Source organism: Heteronotia binoei, chromosome 10 (genome assembly GCF_032191835.1).
Source record: "Heteronotia binoei isolate CCM8104 ecotype False Entrance Well chromosome 10, APGP_CSIRO_Hbin_v1, whole genome shotgun sequence".
NCBI lineage: Eukaryota > Metazoa > Chordata > Lepidosauria > Squamata > Gekkonidae > Heteronotia > Heteronotia binoei.
In genome coordinates, this window is record NC_083232.1 from 78664503 (window position 1) to 78686318 (window position 21816).

The 21816-nt window shown below is 41.2% G+C and overlaps 1 protein-coding gene across 1 annotated transcript in view; it reads left to right on the forward strand.

The window, feature by feature from the left end:
• The window catches only part of BBS9 (Bardet-Biedl syndrome 9), a 316421-nt gene that overhangs the window by 110704 nt on the left and 183901 nt on the right, over window positions 1-21816 (forward strand). The window lies entirely within an intron of this gene.

Below are 21816 nucleotides of genomic sequence, written 5' to 3' on the forward strand. Positions count from 1 at the left end.
CCAGGGTAATGCCGATTGCCAAGCAGGCAGCAGTATTTTTCCAGGCCAGTTTTGTCAGGAATCCTGGAGAGTTTTTTTCCCACCTTCTGGGCATGGAACAGGGGTCACTTGGGATATGTATATGGAGAGATGTATTCGTGAATTACCTGCATTGTGCAGGGGGTTGAACTAGATGACCCTGGAGGTCCCTTCCAAGTGTAATGAGTCTGGAGTAGTGAAGTCTGGAGTATTCATTTTATAATATAAAGATGGAAAATAAAATTCTCAAGAACATGAATTGGAAAAGGTAATAGATTCTTTTTGAATAACTCAAGACTTGCCCTGGAATCTTGTGTGTGCTAGTTTGCCAAGCAGACAAGCAGTTATCTATTTGTCTTATCACAGGGTCTCAGTGCACAATGATAAGAGTTGAAAAACCATTTTCCTCGCTGTGTACTGAAAACTGATTAAGGGTCTTGATGGACAGAGGATTTACTGGATAATCAGCTTTAGTGCAGCTTGGATTTGCTACACATAACATCAAGAGAAAGCATGTAAAATGTTTAGGCTGAAGCCAGTGAAACCATTGTTAAGCTAGGAAGGGGAAAACATTTTACAGTGTTTTACGAGGGTCCCCTGGAGAATACATTGATAAGTTGCCTCCATCACTCAGGACCACATGAGAATATCTAGATTGGCCCACTGAGAAGGCACTGTTTTAATACAGTAGTGGAGCAATAACAAAGTAACTGGAGAAACCCTAGAAAATACCTTATAACCAGCACCTGTGCAGTCTAGCATTGGGGGAGAGATGAAGAGAAATATCCTATAAAAAGAAATGTATTTAAAATGTTTTTTTTTTTAAATGTTTATTATAAAAAATAGGGTAAAAAGGGGGGGAGGTGGTTGGGTTCCAAAAGGGCATGAGAAAAGGGCAAAACACAGGGAAAGGCACACAGCAATAGCACAAAGGTTCAAATGAAAAGTTTTACCATTGAATTAGCTAAGCCAAACTAGGTTTACCAGCCTCCAGGAGGGGCCTGAAGATTTCCTGCTTTTACAACTGATCATCAGCTGGCAGAGATCAGCTCCCCTGGAGAAAATGGCTGCTTTGAAGAGTGAACTCTATGGCATTGTACAATGCTGAGGCCCCTCCCCTCCCCAAACCCCACCATCTCCCAGTTCCACCCCCAAAGTCTCCAGGTTTTTTCTAACACAGACATGGCAACCTTAAGCTATACACACATTACCTAAGCTGTAACAGGCTGATAAGAGTGTGTGCAGAGTTCTTTGGCAGCAGCAAGAGGATGAAGGAGTCCTACCCAACCTTCTGTGGACTTCAGTTTCTGTTGAAGGGATCCAAGATCCCAAACACTCTAGCTGATGCTCTTGCCCTACCAAAATGTTAGGGTTTCTGTCACAACCATTTCCCAGTGAATGTCACAGAATGCCATTTTAGCTATACCACTAGGTACTAATCATCTAGGCATTAATTTTTTGAAGGTCTTGGTGTTGAAAGACTGAGGATTTGTCTGCAGTAAAAAGTCACACTGGTTTTGCTTAAATGTCTTGTCTGAAAAAAATAGTAGCAATTGTGGTCTGATGAGGTACTTCACACCAGTGTTAGAAATTCCTGGTTGGCCTCACAGAACAATTATCCCAGGGTTCTGTAGGAAGAAAGGACATCTGTTTATTGCCTGTAGTGTAGATATGTTTGTCTCCTGGATAGCTGTATTTGCTTATTTCTCACTGACACTCCAGGTGAAATACATGGTGTAAAACAACATTTTGTAAGTTGTTTTCACTTCCAGCTGATTGTGTGTTGCTTCTGTGTGCAAACTGATTTTTAAAAACCTTTATTTATACGAATATATTTACAAGAATATGTAAAACATTCACAAATGATACATGCCATAGAAAAAGGTGACCTTGATGTTCCAGTGACAGTCCCTTGAAGTAGGTAGCGTAATTGTTCCATTGCCGAGAATGTTCTTGAAGGGCTCTGAATTTGGTAATTTAAGTTGTGACAACCTTACTGCTATGAAGCATCTTCCTTTCCCTTTAAACAAAGGCGCAGTCAAGAAGACAGAATGTACATTTTTGCATTTTCCCTTTACCATTGCAATGGTAAGTGGCTGCAGGGAAAAAGCAATGAAGCAGCTGCATACCCTAACCTGTGCTATTTCTTAACAATTCTTAGAATTTCCTCACAGACAGCGTAGGAAGTTTTTGAAAAGGGGGGGGGGGGCTGAGGCTTTAGCTGCAGGGATTCCACACAGGAAGTATTGGGAATGCCTCAGAACAGTAATTAAAGACTAAAATCAACTGTGGACAAAGTAAAAATGTTTACCAAACATGTCGGTTCCTAAAATATCTGCTTGGTCTTGCTAATTTGTTCAACATGTACCTTGGGAGGATTTTGAAACTTCACACAAGATCATAACAAGTTACTATATTTAAAATAATGATCAGTATGCAAAGGGTTTTGTTTTGTTTTTTTACTCTGTATATAGAAGTGTCTCTAAATTGCACTTTTTTTTTGTCTGGGAGCCTAGTTGTTTTTCTTCTGTACTAACTGTAGTAAATATTCAGCATTCCATTCTGTTCCTAGGTGCCGATTGGATTTTGTGTTCTCTCTCTCCAATAGGGGTGTAGCATTTAGTTTTGCCCAGGGCTTTTTTTGTAGCAGGAACTCCTTTGCATATTAGGCCACACACCCCTAATGTGGGTAATCCTCCAAGAGCTTACAGAGCTCTTCTTACAGGACCTACTGTAAATTCTTGGGCTTGGAGGATTGGCTACATCAGGGTTGTGTGGCCTAATATGCAAAGGAGTTCCTGCTACAAAAAAGCCCTGTTTTTGCCTCTTTTGTCCCTCTGTGTCACCTTGTAAAATTGAATATTTCTCCATAGTAATCTCTCTCTGTGTTCCATCTGATGGTAAACTCTTCCCTATGCAAGTTAAATTGCAATAAATGAGTATTTTAGGATCTCTGGTTTTGATCCTAAAGAATTCTAATTATTGGATAAATGCTGTTTTGTTTAGTTGTCCTGTTAGTCTATTCTCATATACTAGCTTGTATCCTACTGTACATTTCTGATGATAAGAAAACATTTCTGTTGTCAGAGAAAGTGTGTAATCTCTGCCAGTTCCTTCTTCCTAACCTCCTAACACAGATTCCGAACATGCCCCCTGTTCTCATGCGGGTCCCGTGGGCCACAACATGGGGAAGGGAAGAGTAGAATCCTGCTCCAGTCGACTCACGGATTTCAGGTTATTGACCTGTCCTGCAAATGTTTGGTGCTAGAACAGTGGTTCCCAAAGTTTTCAGGCTGCAACACCCGTGGTCCCATAAACTCATCCCCAGTGCCCCTCCCCCATAAAAGGGTTTGCATGACACAGAATTCAGTAAAATTTAAAATTGCACATTTATTGAAAATCCAATTAAAACTTCTTAATTTTTCAATAGTTTAATAGAATAGTTTAGAATAGTTTAATCTTTCTATCAATATCCACCCAATTATTCCTTTAATTCCCCCCCCTTTTGAAAATAATTAAGAAAGCTTAAATCCTTATATAACCTAGAAATAGTAATATTGGGTTGCTGAGACAAAAATAACACACAACTAAAAAGAGTACTTCATAATCAACAGGTTCAGTAACTGAGAACACAGGGAAATAGATGCCACACTCAATGCTATTATGTTATGGACAGGAAAAACTTGAAAAATGACAGACAAAAATACACACAGTGACAACAGTTTCTCAGATTGCTGGTTTGATTAGTTTTTCAAAATGCTGGTGCACTGGTGGCATATTTACTTAAAATTGGAATAACTTCCACCAGATTTCAGCACTCTGTAGAGGCAGAAACTTGGAGTGCCATTTGCCAGCATGGTGCTGTAGCCTGGTCAACCCTAAATAAAAGAACAAGCAAAGGGCTCACCCCCAGTGCTCTCTTGCTATCCCCATGCCTCTTAGTGCCCCCTAGATAATCCTACTGCCCCTGGAGCAGTACCACCCGCTTTGGGAACCAATGCACTAGAATAGATCATTAAGGTGAATGTCTATGGGTTTTTTTTAAGCCATAGAGTTATTTGACACCCTCATTGTAAGGTTGTGTGACTGCTTCTGATCTGTGCTTAGCTCACATAGAGAGGCTTTTAAGCTTCATGGTATCTCTCATTACTTCCATTAAGGTAGTGATCCAGTTAGAATGCCTGCTCCTTGAGAAAGATGTGTCTTAGTTGTTTTCTGGGGAATTTTCCATACGGATTGGATCCCAGTCATGTTAGGAAGTTGATGGGTTTCTGGAACTTGGATAGCACAATAACATCCTCAGTGCCCTCTTCAACATGCTGTTGTATGTTATAGGCATTTTATTTATCAAACCCTATTATAACTTTGTCTAATCTTACTAATATCTAGGGGCAGACAGAGTTAGAAGAGGACTTATTCATAGGTGTTGTTAGTCAGAACGTTTATGTTGTATTACTGTAAAGTTTTAATATCTTTGGTCAAATGGAAACTATTATCTGAGTATGCATGTTCCCAACATCTTTCTTAAGAGCACTCTGCCACACACGCACCATTCTGTGCTGTCCATATTGAGAATAGGAACTGGTTTGCAATTGTAGCAAAGCATATTTATGACCCTAGGGAGACCTAACTGCACAGGAAGCTTCTAAGTTGGAAGTGTGTCATTCAGGACATGTTTTCAAATTCCTCCTGATTGGAAAATCTGAAAAAAAAAACCACTCCCCATAACTCATAGTACTATGTTTATTGTGCCTTCATAGTCAGCAGGTGTGTTTGGAATTTTGTGATAAATTGATATAAAAATAAATATGGGTAAAAATTAATGCAAGATATTCAGTCCTTGTGAAATAACAAAAAAGTGTATTAGCTAGTTTCATTCTATTGGACAAAGGGTGCAAAATTACATATTTCATTTTACCTAATCTTGGCCAAAACAAACCTATTGCGTTTCCTTGAACTACATCATTAATTTTTAAGTTGTATTGAACTAGGAGTTTTAATTAAATGTAATTTGAACACTTTATCTTTGTTTAAGAATGAAAATTAAATCTCACTTGAAAGTTTATGTTGGCCAAAAAAATTAAGAACATTTGTTAGCAGTCTATAGGAAATAGTTTTCTTAAGAAGTCAACCTTAACATTTCTCTCCTATCTTTTTTTATTATTATTACTAAATTTTTAAAAGAAGCACATACTACAGTGAACAGAGCCAGGATAATAATTTAACAAAGGGACACACAAAAACCTAATATAAATCACAGTTAATAGTTCTTGCCTTGCATTTTAGTTATGGTTTAACACACAAATTGCTCCTGTTTAAAAGAACAAATTTTAGTTGAGCATCTCTTTCCATCCCATACACATTTACAATGAGTTAGTACATCATTAATGAATCACTTTTTAAAAATAAATAGTTATGTATTAACTTTATGCACTAAATTTTTCAATTTTTGCTGAGGTCAGTTGATTACTAAGGATCCCCCCAAAAAGTCATTATGGGCAATTTTACATATTTGTAGAGAAGATTCTTTTTGTTTTCAACATTGTGTCCAGATACAATTTATTTTATATGTTGCTAATAGATTGAATAGCCCCGATTAGCCTGATCTCATAGCCCTGGAAGCTAAGTAGGGTCAGCAACAGTTAGTATTTGGATGGGAGACCATTAGGGAAGATTAAGGATTCTTTGCAGAATGAGACAATGGCATATCACCTTTGCTCATCTGTGACAGTAAGGTATGGGTTAACAGAAACCCAAGGAAAACCAAGGATGCATAGAGCCTGCGTCAGGTGACCTGAGGGTGGGGGCCAGAGTGCTCGGAACTCTGTGTGTGAGAGTGAGTGCCTGACAGAGCCGGAGAGAGTTAGTTGCCTGACAGAGTCTGAGAGAGTTGGTCTTTGAGAGAGCTGAGACAGTGGCTGAGGAGAGAAGAAAAGCTGACTGCTAGCTCTATAAAAACAGCAAGGGGCTGTGTGTGACTAAGAAGGAGAGTCACTGTGAAGACCTGAATGGTCACAGGCACATATTTGCATCTCTTAAGAGCTAGAGAGGTGGTTGAGGGAGTATATGTGGGTCTAAAAGTTTGAAGGGCTGGGAGTAGAGGCTCCTGTCGACTTGAGAGACTTGGCACATTACACCCAAGAGGCCAGCCTTTGCTAGTGTTGGAGAGTGTTTATAGAGGAACTGTGAACCTGAGAGACCTAAGAAGAAAATTACATTAGAAAGCCTGAAACAACTGAGCAACTTGTTAACTGTGTGAGATACTTTTTAGCCCATGTAAATATCTCCCATATCCCCAGTTGAAGACTTTGTGTTTTAAATAAATATCTGTGGTTTACGTTAAAGTTCTCTGGAGCCTATATTTTTGGGATAACTATCCAAGCTGCTGTGGTCCCCTACGAATTGAATTACACCTCCATCTGAAAGCAAAAACCCCGAAGAGACTAGAAGAGTGAAATCCATATCATCCCCACCCCGTTAGTTATATATTCCTGAGATAAAAGTTTTAAAAGGAAGGACTGAGGAGAAACTGAGGGGCTGGGGTAGCCGTAAACAGCACATAGAGGCGATCCAGTGGGACCGTGAGGCGGGTGCTGTTATATCATCTCTTGCCTTGAAAACCCCTTAGTCCTGGGTTTGCTATGAATCTATTGCAATTTGATGGCACACAGTTATTAGTATTAATAGATATATCTTTAAATTATTTGCCTTTATTAGTTTTATCTGCTCAGTAGTTTCAGGCTTGTGATCTTTTATACACTTACCAAAGAGAATGCCTCAATGCATACAGAAAGACTGACTTCTAATCAAAAATACATCAAATTATGCTATTAATATATGTTCTGTTCCAGACCATTATGGAATAATGTCTCATTATTGTTGCAAGTAATCATAAACTGAGACTGTAACAAAAAAGTGGGGTTTCACATTTGCTTAGACAATATGGCACATTGACACTATACATATTGCAGACTCTTGACTTCCATTCACATTGGTATAGCCCAGGGTTGTCAAACATGCAGCCTGAGGACCAAATCAAGCCCCCAGAGGGCTCCTATCAGGCTCCCAAGTAACTGGCTGTCATCTGCTTCCTTCTCCGTCTCTCTTGTTCCCTTGTTTTGCCAGGCTTGCTCAATTACGCAGGAGCTACAGAGCAAAGCCTCTTATTTCCTCCATTGACTGAGGCTCCTCCTCCTCCTCCTGATCCCCTGGGGAAGGAAGGAAGGAAAGAGCCAGAGCTTTCTTTGCCCAGTTCCCTGGATCCCACAGGAGAAATACAAAGAAAACATCTTTAACAAGTGCTAATGTTTTAAGCATGCTTTATTTTAAGGTTTGTTTGTTTTTTAAAAAAAACCCCTTTAATTGTGTTTGTCTGTGTCCTATTTAAAGTTTATATCTCTGCTACCTAATCTTAAATAGGTACACATATAGCCCGGTCCAACAAGGACTCATTAATGTCAGATCCAGCCCTCATAACAAATGAGTTTGACACCCCTGTATAACCAGTGCAGCAACATTCTGCTGCAAATAGTAACCTTTTACAGTCAATATAGACTTAGAAACTTTTCAGATTTTACTGAAATGTTAAATTCAGTTTAGCAGTGCTGTTTGGCATTATCTAGCCAAAGTTAATGTGCAGTAATTTAGAGTGTTGCGCTTGTATTTGAGAGACCCATTCTACTTTGAAGCTTGCTGGGTAACTGTAACGGTTTCTTCATCTCCAGGTTACTTTGTGACAGAAATCGCACTCAGTGGGTTTTAAATGAGCAAGATTGAGACATCATTTCAATGACTATGTTAATGTGTGAGTTTGTTATAGTGGGAAATGATGGATTTGTGGTAAAAGTGACTGAAGAGTAAAGGAGGGATTACAGAAGGACAAACTGGTTTGTTGACTTCGTTAGTGTCCTTTAACACTTGTGTTTAACAGTGGGTTCTCTTGGGATATTACAGCAAATGTGTAGCTTACCGTTTTCTGTTGAGGTGAGCCCTTGCCTATCCCACCAATAAAAGAGGCTTGTCTGGTGGGCAGACGAGTTAGGGCCTTTTCAATGGGAGACGAAAGGAAAGCACCAGTGCAAGCACCAGTCGTTTCCGACTCTGGGGTGACGTTGCTTTCACAATGTTTTCACGGCAGACTTTTTACGGGGTGGTTTGCCATTGCCTTCCCCAGTCTTTTACACTTTCCCGCCAGCAGGTTGGGGACTCATTTTACTGACCTCGGAAGGATGGAAGGCTGCGTCAACCTTGGGCTGGCTACCTGAATCCAGCTTCCACCAGAATCAAACTCAGGTCATGAGCAGAGAGTTCAGACCACAGCACTGCAGTACAGCTGCTTTACCACTCTGTGCCACGGGGCCGCCCTTTTCAATGGCACCTCCACAATTATGAACAACTTCCCTAGTGAGATGCACCTGGCTTCCTCATTGATGATTTTCAGGAGGCAGTTGAAGACAGTTTTATTTAGGACTGTACTTGATTAATTTATTTTTTCATTGGCAGTTTTCAACGGTGTCTTAAAATGTTGACTTTTATTGGGTTTTTATTATTGCTTTATTGTGATTTTAACATTTATTTTAATAATTTATTTTACATCCTTGAATTCTGCAAGGAAGAAAGGCAGCTAATGTTTTAAAGAAATAAACATTGTTTCTCAGCAGTGGTTGTCCTCATCAAGGTGTTGACTCCTCCAGAGCTATGCTGGGATGGAAAGAGAGTGACTTTAAATGGTTGAGAAAAAGTGGAGGGCATGGACACATGGCACTTCATCCCTGATGTGATGATGTTATTCTGCATGACATCATTGTTTTAGGGATGGCCCCTCCCCCTCTGGAATGCCCCCCAAACCCCCCGCTGGGGAGTAGATGGGACCTTGCAAACCTGTGAATGAAGTGGTTGTTTGGAGAGCCAGTTTGGTGTAGTGGTTAAGTGTGCGAACTCTTATCTGGGAGAACCGGGTTTGATTCCCCACTCCTCCACTTGCACCTGCTAGCATGGCCCTGGGTCAGCCATAGCTCTGGCAGAGGTTGTCCTTGAAAGGGCAGCTGCTGTGAGAGCCCTCTCCAGCCCCACCCACCTCACAGGGTGTCTGTTGTGGGGGAGGAAGGTAAAGGAGATTGTGAGCCGCTCTGAGACTTTTCGGAGTGGAGGGCGGGGTATAAATCCAATATCATCATCTTCTTCTTCTTATTTGCCTGTAGTTTTCATATCAATATTATTGGTTTTATAGTGTGTGGCTAGTTTTTTATCTATTAGGGTTTGTAGAATCTTTCGGGCTCAAGTGCCGTGTTCTACTGGAGAAAGTTTTCCTTCCAGACGTTTCGTTCTCGGCTGCGGAGAACATCCTCAGTGGCGTTGCAGCCGGAGAAGGCGCGCTGACCTTCTTGGCTGCTGTGCATTGAGGGGGGCCAGGGCTGCTGGAGAGCTGCTATTTCTAGGCTGGAGGGGGTGTGGTGAAAGGGCAATTGGTTTGTGGATGTGCCCATTGTTTGGTGGGGCTTCCTTGAAGAGTAGTGATAAGGAAACTGGCTGTTGAATGTGACCATTGTTCTGTGTTAATTGCTGGGAGGGTTGGAAGGGGTGTGAAGATAAGGAAGATGGTTGTTGACTGTGCTGATTGTTCTGTGGAATGTACTAGTTGTTCTGTGACTTCCTGCAATTATAGTCTGTAGGGTGTTTTGCAGAGCTGGGTAACAAGATTGGATGAAAATGCCTTCTTCCTTTCTGTTAAAATTGTGCTGGTGTTTGTAAATCTCAATAGCTTCTCTGTTCAGGCGGGTATGATAATGTGAGACCGTAGAAAGGACTTCAGTTCTTTCAAAGTGGATGACGTGGTCTCCTTCTTGAAGTGCATGTTCAGCTACAGGTGATTTTTCTGGCTGAAACAAGCAACAGTGTCTCTTGTGTTCGGTGAGACGGGTGTTGATACTGCGTTGGGTAATGCGTTTTATCTATTGTTTTTACTTTTTGTGATTGTTGGCCACCTTGGGTTGAATCCAACCAGCTTTTTTCCTAATGAAAAAGGAAGGAGGGGGGATCCTTTTTGACCACCAAGAAAAGCTATACTGGAGTTCACAGGATCTGCATGTGAAAAGTCTGAGTACAAAAACTAGCAGAATCCAGCCTCTGAGTGTTGCTTTCTTAAGAACATAAGAGAAGCCATGTTAGATCAGGCCAATGGCCCATCCAGTCCAACATTCTGTGTCACACAGCGGCCAAATATATATATATATATATATATATATATATATATACACACACACACATACACACACACATACACACTGTGGCTAATAGCCACTGATGGACCTCTGCTCCATATTTTTATCTAACCCCCTCTTGAAGGTGGCCATGCTTGTGGCCGCCACCCCCTCCTGTGGCAGTGAATTCCACATGTTAATCACCCTTTGGGTGAAGAAGTACTTCCTTTTATCCTTTTTAACCTGTCTGCTCAGCAATTTCATCGAATGCCCACGAGTTCTCGTATTGTGAGAAAGGGAGAAAAGTACTTCTTTCTCTACTTTCTCCATCCCATGCATTATCTTGTAAACCTCTATCATGTCACCCCTCAGTCGACGTTTCTCCAAGCTAAAGAGCCCTAAGCGTTTCAACCTTTCTTCATAGGGAAGGTGTTCCAGCCCTTTAATCATTCTAGTTGCCCTTTTCTGAACTTTCTCCAATGCTATAATATCCTTTTTGAGGTGCGGCGACCAGAACTGCACACAGTACTCCAAATGAGACCGCACCATCGATTTATACAGGGGCATTATGATACTGGCCGATTTGTTTTCAATTCCCTTCCTAATAATTCCCAGCATGGCGTTGGCCTTTTTTATTGCAAACGCACACTGTCTTGACATTTTCAATGAATTATCTACCACGACCCCAAGATCTCTCTCTTGGTCAGTCTCTGCCAGTTCACACCCCATCAACTTGTATTTGTAGCTGGGATTCTTGGCCCCAATGTGCATTACTTTGCACTTGGCCACATTGAACCGCATCTGCCACGTTGACGCCCACTCACCCAGCCTCAACAGATCCCTTTGGAGTTCCTCACAATCCTCTCTGGTTCTCACCACCCTGAACAATTTAGTGTCATCCGCAAATTTGGCCACTTCACTGCTCACTCCCAACTCTAAATCATTTATGAACAAGTTAAAGAGCATGGGACCCAGTACCGAGCCCTGCGGCACCCCACTGCTTACCGTCCTCCACTGCGAAGACTGCCCATTTATACTCACTCTCTGCTTCCTATTACTCAGCCAGTTTTTGATCCACAAGAGGACCTGTCCTTTTACTCCATGACTCTCAAGCTTTCTAAGGAGTCTTTGATGAGGAACTTTATCAAAAGCTTTCTGGAAGTCAAGGTAAACAACATCTATCGGGTCTCCTTTGTCCACAAGTTTGTTTACCCCCTCAAAGAAATGTAACAGGTTAGTGAGGCAAGATCTTCCCTTACAGAACCCATGCTGAGTCTTCCTCAGTAACCCGTGTTCATCAATGTGCCTACTCATTCTGTCCTTGATAATGGTTTCTACCAACTTTCCCGGTATTGAAGTCAGACTGACTGGCCTGTAATTTCCCGGATCCCCTCTGGAACCCTTTTTAAAGATGGGGGTGACATTTGCTACCTTCCAGTCCTCAGGAACAGAGGCAGATTTCAATGAAAGATTACAGATTTTTGTTAGAAGATCCACAAGTTCAACTTTGAGTTCTTTCAGAACTCTCGGATGTATGCCATCTGGACCCGGTGACTTATTAATTTTTAATTTGTCTATTAGTTGTAGGACCTCCTCTTTTGTCACCTCAATCTGACTCAGGTCTTTCAACACCCCTTCCAATATTAGTGGTTCTGGGGCGGGCAAACACTTCTCATCTTCCACGGTGAAGACGGAGGCAAAAAATGCATTCAGCTTCTCAGCCATTTCCCCATCCTCCTTCAGTAATCCTTTTACCCCATGGTCATCCAAGGGCCCCACTGCTTCCCTGGCTGGTTTCCTACTTCTAATATATTTGAAGAAATTTTTATTGTTGGTCTTTATGTTTTTTGCAATATGCTCCTCATAGTCCCTTTTTGCCTGCCTGATCACAGTCTTGCATTTGATTTGCCACTGCCTTTGTTCCCTTTTATTAATCTCACTTGGACTGGTTTTCCACCGCTTAAAGGAGTCCTTCTTACCTTTTACAGCTTCCATTACTTTGTTTGTTAACCACGCTGGCCTCTTCTTATACCTGTTTGTGCCTTTCCTAACTTGTGGTATGTATTTTATCTGAGCTTCTAGGATTATAGTTTTAAATAGTCTCCAAGCTTCCCCAAGGGTTTTGACCGTATTTACCTTTCCTTTCAGTTTCCTCCTCACATGCCTCCTCATCTCAGAGAATTTACCCCTTTTAAAGTTAAATGTGGTTGTGGCGGTCTTTTTGGGCAACTCCCTACTTATACAAACGGTGAAATCAATAACATTATGGTCACTGTTCCCAAGCGGCGCAATCACTTTTACGTCTCTCACCAAGTCTTGGGCATTACTTAGGACCAGATCCAGGATCGCCCCACCTCTGGTAGGTTCTGAGACCATCTGCTCCATAGCACAGTCATTGAGAGCATCAAGAAACTCAATCTCTTTCTCTCGACCAGAACACATATTGACCCAATCAATCTGCGGGTAGTTAAAATCACCTATTACGACACAGTTTTTACGTTTAGCCGCTATCTTTAATCCTTCCATCATATTATAATCGTCCTCTCTCTTTTGATTTGGTGGGCGATAACAAACTCCCATAGTTAAATTTCCTTTTGGGCCCTCTATTTCAACCCAAAGCATTTCTAAAAGGGAATCTAATTCTCTGACCTCAGTCTTACTGGACCGTATATCCTCTCTGACATACAGAGCCACCCCACCTCCAACCCTTCCCTCCCTATCCTTCCGATATAACTTATATCCAGGAATCACCGTGTCCCACTGATTCTCCTCATTCCACCAAGTTTCTGAAATTCCCACAATGTCTATGTTTTCTCCCAACACTAAACATTCCAATTCACCAATTTTACTTCGGACACTTCTAGCATTTGCATACAAACATTTATAATTTCCCAGGCAAGCTAGGCCCACCACCTCTGTCCTGCCGCCTCGAGACTCTGGCAGACAGTCCATACTGTTTGTCACCATCACAGTGGACAACTCTGATCCGTTACTCGGTAGAAAAATAGAAGCCAACCCTTCATCTCTTTGAGATGAGTCCTCCCGAACCAGAGACATTCCATCTCCTGTCGGCTTTCCCCCAAGATTTAGTTTAAAAACTGCTCTGCCACCTTTTTGATTTTAAGCGCCAGCAGCCTGGTTCCATCCGGAGACAAGTGGAGACCGTCTCTTTTGTACAGCTCCCGCTTGTTCCAGAAAGCATCCCAGTGCCTAACAAACTTAAACCCTTCCTCCTTACACCATCGTCTCATCCACACATTGAGACTTCTAATTTGCGCCTGTCTCTCCTGCCCTGCACGTGGAACAGGTAGCACTTCCGAGAAGGCCACCTTGGAGGTCCTGGCCTTAAGTCTCCCACCTAGCAGCCTAAATTTCTCCTCCAGGACCTCACGACTGCATTTCCCCACATCGTTGGTGCCAACATGCACCACGACCACAGGCTCCTCCCCAGCACTGTCTATCAGCCTATCTACTACACGTGTAATGTCCGCTACCTTCGCACCAGGCAGGCAAGTCACCATACGGTCAATACGCGGTTTTGCCACCCAGCTATCTACTTGCCTAAGGATCGAATCACCAACTACCAAGACCCCCCTTCTCCCCCTGCCCAGGGATGGTTCCTTGGCGCGAAAGGATACCTGCTCACCAACCGAAGAAGAGGTCCCTTCTGAGGGTGCATTCCCCTTGTCCTCAGCAAGGTGCCCTGTTCCCTCTCGACCCTCGCGCTTTCTGGCAGCAACGGGGCTGCCACATTCAGAGTGGGGCTCATCTAATACGCCCCCGAGAGTCTTCCCCAATTGCCTAACTGACTGTCTCTGCTTCTCCAGGGCAGTCACCTCGGCCTCAAGGGCACGAACCCGTTCCCTGAGGACCAGGAGCTCCTTGCATCGAGCACACACCCAAGACTTTTGTCCTGTGGGCAGATAGTCATACATGTGACACTCAGTGCAAAACACTGGAAAGCCCCCACCCCCCTGCTGGCATTCTACCTTTCTTAAGCAGGAAGTTTGCAATGACCAACAAAAACTAAGGAGAAGTTACATTCTGATGGTTAGCTGTGTTGGTCTGAAGCAATAGAACAAATTTTGAGTCCAGTGGCACCTCTAAGACCAACAAAATTTAATTCTTTGTATAAGCTTTTGTATGCATGATGAAGAAGAAGAAGAAGAATTGCAGATTTATACCCCGCCCTTCTCTCTGAATCAGAGACTCAGAGCGGCTTACAATCTCCTATATCTTCTCCCCCCACAACAGACACCCTGTGAGGTGGGTGGGGCTGAGAGGGCTCTCACAGCAGCTGCCCTTTCAAGGACAACCTCTGCCAGAGCTATGGCTGACCCAAGGCCATTCCAGCAGGTGCAAGTGGAGGAGTGGGGAATCAAACCCGGTTCTCCCAGATAAGAGTCCACTCACTTAACCACTACACCAAACTGGCTCCATGCACACAAAAACTTATACCTGGAATTAAACTTCAATAGTTTTAAAGGTGCCACTAGACTCAATCTTTTCTAGGGAGAAATTAATTTACCTTGGAATACAAGAAACCAGTTTGTAAAAAGGGGCAGTCAGCTTAAAACCTAAAATAGGGAATTCCACAAACCCTCTTTTGTTAAAAGGAATGTGCAGATTCTATTCACTCTCATATTTCATTATCCCAGTCTTCCTCTTGCCCTTTTAATTTGGTGCTCACATCTATACCTATAAATCGGCTTGCCTGAAAGCGTGGCTGGCTCAAGGAAGCTTAATTTATTTATTCTTAAAAGTATTTATATGCTGCCTTTTCCTTCACTAAGCCAGGCCCCACAACTGCATGGGAATTGAACCCATATCTCGTTGGTTATAGATCTGAGTTTTGGACCCTAGTCTCCATTTCTGTGTTGGATACTTCTGTTTGTAGATCAGGGGGATGAAGATTTTCACAGATTATTTTCTCCCTACATTCAGGGGTGTCAAACTCATCTGTTATGAGAGCCAGATCTTCACCTTGTTGGGCTGGGCCATGTGTGTCATAAAATGTAAAGTCAGGTAGGGGAGATATAAACTTTATAAAGAACACAGACAAACACACACACTCAGTCTGAACCACCTCACTGGCTTGTTGAGCCTCAGCCAACAGAAGGAAGAGAGGCTTGGCTCAGTAGCTCTGCTGTGCAATTCAGAGAGCCTGGTAAAGCTAGCTCTCCTTCTCCCACTTCCTCCCCAAGGGAGGAGCTTTGCTCTGTAGCTCCATTGTGACTGAGCAAGGCTGGCAAAGCAAGTTGTGATGCAGAAGGAAGCTAGAGAGGAAGAAGGAAGCAGACAACAGTGAGTTCTTTGCGGGCCTGATTGGAGCCCTCCCGGGGGGCCTGATTTGGCCCTTGGGCTGCATGTTTGACACCCTTGCCTTACAATAGCCCTCTTTTATCCCTATAATGTTCCTCAGCATTCAAGAACTTGAAGGGGTACCTTTTTTTGGACACAAAAGGCTGCAGCAGAATAGGGGAGACAGGAAAATTGCCATGTATAGGATCCAAGCCAGGTATTCTAACCCCTTTGCCAAAATACTCTTTTCTTTTCTTTAAATTGCGTGTCAATGAATTGCAGAAACCTGATCATGAAGTTAAAGATCATACTCATCGTCACGTTCATAATGACTAATCCCTCTCCACAGTAGTAAGTAGTAATGATTTCTGTTCCCTTGTTTGTCCTGCACTGGAGAATTATCAAATCACTGAGCTTCATCAGCTCAAATCTTCCACAAAGGTCTTCCTTTCAGTATTTTTCTTAATAGTGAACTGGGGGAGGGGATATCTCCATGAGCATGTACTATTGTGAAGTGGAAATTTGTGTTCGGGGTGTTTCCTTTTTTTCCTTCTTCCCATGTGTGGTCATAGGCCCCAAGCTTGTTCATGCTTAACTTCAGCAAGTTTGCAGTGTATTTTCCAAACAAACCCAGAAACTTGAATTTTGAAAAGCACATTGTTGAACTTACAGATATTTAAGGATCTGTTACCAGTCATAGCTGTTACCAGTCATAGCTGTTCATTTGGAAGTATTTTGTCTGTGTGGATCTTACCAACTATTACAATACCGTTAATGTTTCTAAGTATTAAGGCAGCATGTTATTATGAACATAAGTATCTTAATCCCCCCCCCCCCCCGCCGCCAAAGCTACTTAGTTACTGATTGACCTTAAAACAAACAGGACTATAATCTTTACTGCTTGCTAAGGTAGAAAACTGGATCCACCCATCATTCTTTTTACAACTTTATTTGAAACGTGATATAATCTTGGTTAATTTATCGAGTCTCGTCACTTTATCACCATTCATGCTTCAGGTGCTCTGAATAAAAACAAAAGATGGAGTAGGATTTGTTTACTAGAGCACTGTTCATTTTGTCTGCTTTTTGTTTCCCCAGAACTTTGCTGTTGTTTGCTAATGTTTAGAAGTCTTTAGGCTTAAACAGTGGCACTTACTTGCTTTTGATTACAAATTAAATAACATACAAGTTGATTGCCAAGTTGTCATATTCCATAGTGAGAAGCAGATGTAAACAGTATTAATTCTTTGCTGTTTCATAGAGCAAAGAAAAATGAGCTGACAGCTTTCAATGTGAGACTTTAAACTGAGAATGTGGATGGGTCTTGATTTTTTAAAGATGGGGACTGTGAACCAAGGTACTGACATTGCCTCTGCAGTGTTGAGAATGTCCCTCCTTTGTTCTTGGTTTTCAGTAATTAGGAAGAGGCCACTATTACTGTTAAGTTATGGAATTAATCTTTTTTTTAAAGTATTGGCTACATATTTTCTACCACCAGCTTAGGTATGAAATCATTAGAAATATTGGTTGTAATACTAATTTGGTGACTGAAAATTAAACACACAGCAATCATTAATTAGCTGTTGGTTTGGGGGGGTTTTGCATTGTGCGTAACAATACATGTTAACTGGTATATAAACTTTGCCTTCAGTGCAGTGCAAAAGGATGAATTGCACTCAGTAATCCTGCTGCAGTTTATCTAGACCTTTGAGATTCCTGTCCTAAAGGGCTAGTTGGAGTTACCATGGAAAGACTGGAGGTAATATTCAGGATAACTTCTTTTAAAAAATCAAACCTCTTCCTTTAATCAGACCCTTACATTGACTTTGTCTCCTATGTATGCAAGAGCAACAACCCATTTTGGACTTGGCAAGAGTTACTTTTGAAACTCTTAATTCCTTAGAGGAGTTTTCAGTATGGGGAGAAACTGTATTTTTCAAATTATGGCATCTGTCAAGACAAATGCACACATATAGGCTGATAGCAATATTTACAATTTATTGCAAGCTATGCATTAGTTTTGAAAATGTACACAATCTTGTTTAAATAAAGAGTTCTATTCACAGCCTGGTTAAGATAGTCATTGTGTATATAAGCTGATGCAATTTCTGTCAGTGGGACTTGAGCTGCAGTTTATCTCTGAATCATATTGAAATTAACCTGCTCAGGATCATGCTGTAAACTATTACGTGTATTGGGCTTTACCTGTGATTGTGTGTTGGTTTTAAATTGTGAGACATGTACAATGTTTATGTCCTGCAGCTTTAACTGTTTCATTAGCCACCTTGGGTTTACTGAGATAAACTGGAGTGTTAAGTATTTTAAATAAATAAATTTTATGTCTGTTTGTCCAGTTTATCTATATTATTAACGCTATCTGGAATGCAAACAACCAGTTGGAATTTTCAGAAGACTATGTGGTGTGTAATACTTTGGCCATTTTAAATTATATATGTACAAAGTTTATATCTTGCCATTCGGTTTTGATAAAGGAACCCAAAGCAGCTTAAAACAAATAGGTTTAAACCAGAGGCAGTATAAATTAACATCTATCTCAAAATACCTTTTCTTTTTTCTTTTTTTCCCTGCGGGATCTATCAACTACTTTTAAAAATAAAGCCCCAAATTAATGTCTCCTGAACTTCTTAATTTCTGGAATATTAATACATTTTTAGGGTTTGTAGAATCTTTCGGGATCAAGTGCCGTGTTCTACTGGAGATCCCGAAAGATTCTACAAACCCTAATGATGTTACCAGCTGTGAAAACCTGAAATCTTTGATTAATACATTTGCAAGATTAAGGACAATAGAACAGAATGGAATGCTAAACAAAACTTTGAAATATATCCATAATTTGACTTTGACATACAGAGGCTGGGATAAGTTTTATATAGTACAATTTGTTGGATCAAATATTTTTGGTGTTACTGTTGGAGGGTGAAGTTGACGAAGTTCCCTGGGGAATATAAAACACTTCTGAAGTGAAGCCATACCACTGCCAACAGCAAATGTGAAATTTTTAATAAAGACCAATTAAATGCATAAGCTTGATGTAGGGAATAATTTTTTTCTTGGCTTAAGCTTGCATTTATTTTATACAAGGTGCTCCCATTCTTTAATGTGCTGGCATCTGTTTCACTATAGATAAGTTTAAAAGAGTAGGTTGAGAGTTTGGTCAGCCAGCAAAATGTGTACATTTGTGCACACACACAGAGAGCTATAAATGGCAGGCAAATTTGACTGACTTAAAAAAGGTATAACAAATATCCTGCTTTTTGAGCTGGTGCCAGTGGCTTTTTGATCTTTGCAAAGCTGACCATGTTCCCCTCTTGAGAGGTAATCTTACAAGCAGGTTTCGGTGCTATTCTTTTATGTTAAAGCCCTTGCGAAAACGAAGTAAAACAAAGTATTCAAGATATGTATCTAAAGGATATGTTTCCTGACGAGTCGATTTCTGATCTTGGATCATAATAACCTATACTGATATAGTATATTATATAATATACTGAGTAAAGAGCTTGTGTTTTGATTCATGGATTCTGCTTGAGGCTTCCAAGTAACAACCACTGCAACTGAAGTATAGTCACTTTACCAAGCTTCAGCCCACTTGCTGCTGGGAAATGCAGACCAGAGAAATGATCTTGTGAAGCTTGATAGAAACTATGACTTTATATGTGTAAACCATAGAAACAAAGTGAAGGCTATTAATGGCAATGCCAAGTTTTCCTAATAATTATACCTAATTCCAAATGAGGACATTGTGTAGTTTTGCTTCCTGATGCAAAATGAACCTTCTCCACTTCCTTACGCTTGCTTATTACATGGCTTAGTTTTGTCAGGTATCCATGGCTATGACATGAATGGCAAGCTTGAAGACCTTAATATCTAATTCTGCCTTAGTCTCTAACTGTGTCAATAGCTGTGCAAAGGAGCCTACAGCTCCCCACTTAACATTTGGGAAGGATTAAAGTTATAGCTTCCCCACTGCCACCTGTAACATATCTTTATCATAACAACTCCCTGGGTAGGAGCATCTGAAATACTTGGAACACCCCACACACCCTTCCTAGCTTCACTCTCACATTTGCTGCCCCTCCATTTCCAGTAACTGTTGTGAAATACTACGTTGAGAAGTAACGTATCACAGTATAATGTGTACACATTTATATTAATTCAAGGTTTTAACCAGCTCTCTCCTTGCCTCCCTTAGAGGGAAGGCAAAATTCACTCTCGTACAGTTTCCCTCAAAGATAGAGAGCACAAGGCAAGCTGGTGGGTATGTTCAGGCCACAGTTCTATATTTTGAGTTCATATACCACTTTTTCAAGGGCTCCTGGGAAAAAAAATATAACAATTATAATTAGAACTGTCTTTTGAGTACTGAGAGATCTCAGTTAACCTTGATGAATGTGTTTGAGATAAATGTTCATTCAAAATTTAATGGTTCCAATATAATGAGCTAGGCTGGCAGTGTAAGGATTTGGGGGCAGTGGGAGGGACTTAATGAAGGGAGAGATTAATAATTTGGATAGCAGAGTTCTGGACAGAGGCGTGTATTGTGTGTGATATGAGGCATTATAAAACTGGTCTATGGTAGTAATGGAGCATGAGCAAGGCAGTCCGTCACCATTTCATTCACTAGCTGGAAACCATTTCATTGTTTTAATGCTGATGCTGCTACTTCTGCTGATTGGATCATATTGTACTTTAAATTGGTTTTGTCTGCTGATTCTGTTCTGAGATTTGTGTTGAGAATAACATTTAAATTTACTAGATCAGTGGGAGGAAAACACCTGAACTCTTGCATTTTCAGCATAGGGATAAAAATAATCAACTTATTTTGCTTGGCTGTTAAAAACTTGGGATATCTCATAATGCAAGATTCAGATGTAACTGTGGCCACAATTGGCATTATACTACTTTACTTTATAGCACTTTTTTGGAAACTTAACTTGTTTGGGATTAATTTTGCATGGGTTTTTATGAGTTGAGGACCCCCCCCCCCCCAAAGCAGTACACACAAGATCTATTTTACTATTTGGCTTAGGTACTTACAGTACTTGAACTTGGATTCCTTGAGTTTTCTGTTTTATTTGGAATTGTTGCCTCTTTAAAATTACAAAGTGCTTATCAGAGTTTTGCTTCATGAACAAAAGTCTGTTGCAGAAATCTATATACGTACTTTAGCAATAGACTTTGAATGTAGTGAGAACAAATGAACACCCATTCCCTGTATAAGGCATCTATGAGAGGGAATGCCTGTCTGTTCAGATGTACTAGTATATCAGTGACGATTGGGTGTAGGCTTGCCAGCTCTAGACTGGAAAAGTTCCAGGGTTGGAACTTAGGGATGGTGGTAGGGGTTGAGGAGAGGAAGGACCCCAGTAGGGTATAATGCCATACAGTATACACTCCAAAACAGCTGTTTCTCTAGGGAAACTGTAGTCTGGAGATCAGCTGTAGTTCCAGAAGATCTCCATGGCCAACATGATGGCTGGCAACCCTAGCTGGATGCTTAAGAATCAGTTGTCCCTGTACTGGATGTATTCTTCTAATTCACCTTGACTGTTAACATCAGCTGGATTAAGGAAGGAAGGGTGTATGAGACTGGGTCATGCTCCTGTATATCATTAGAACAAAGACTGGAATAAAACTAATGTAAAAACTCAGAAATAATAAAACATATAATCCTGCATTCCAGTCTGTTAAAATGTAGCAGAATCAGAAATATGCCAGGTATGTTAATTGATGCTTCAAATTGTTTCCCTGATATCAAATTTCTGGAAGTATTATCTAAGGAGAAGAAGAGGAGGAGATTGGAGTCTCAGAGCAACTTCCAATTTTCTTTCCCTTCCCTTCCCCTCAACAGATACCCTGTGAGGTAGGTGGGACTGAGAGCTCAGAGAACAGCTCTGAGAGAACTTGGGACTGACCCAGTGTCACACCAGCAGCTGCATGTGGAGGAGTGGGGAATCAAACTCAGTTCTCCAAGATGAGAGCCTGTGCTCTTAACCACTACACCAAACTGACTTTCTCTAGCAGGGAGGGACTGTGGTTCAGTGGTATGCAGGAGATCCCAAATTCTATCCCTGGTGTCTCCAGTTTAAGGAATCAGGTAGTAGGTGGTGTGAAAGACTTCATCCTATGATTCCAGAGAACCACTGTGAGTATGAGTAGACAATACTGACCTTGATGCACCAAGGGATTGATTCGGTATAAGGCAACTTCATGAGCATGTGCCTACCAGAAGGTGGTAGGATGTGTCTGGAAAATTCCTACTTAGTTCTGTTTTAATTAC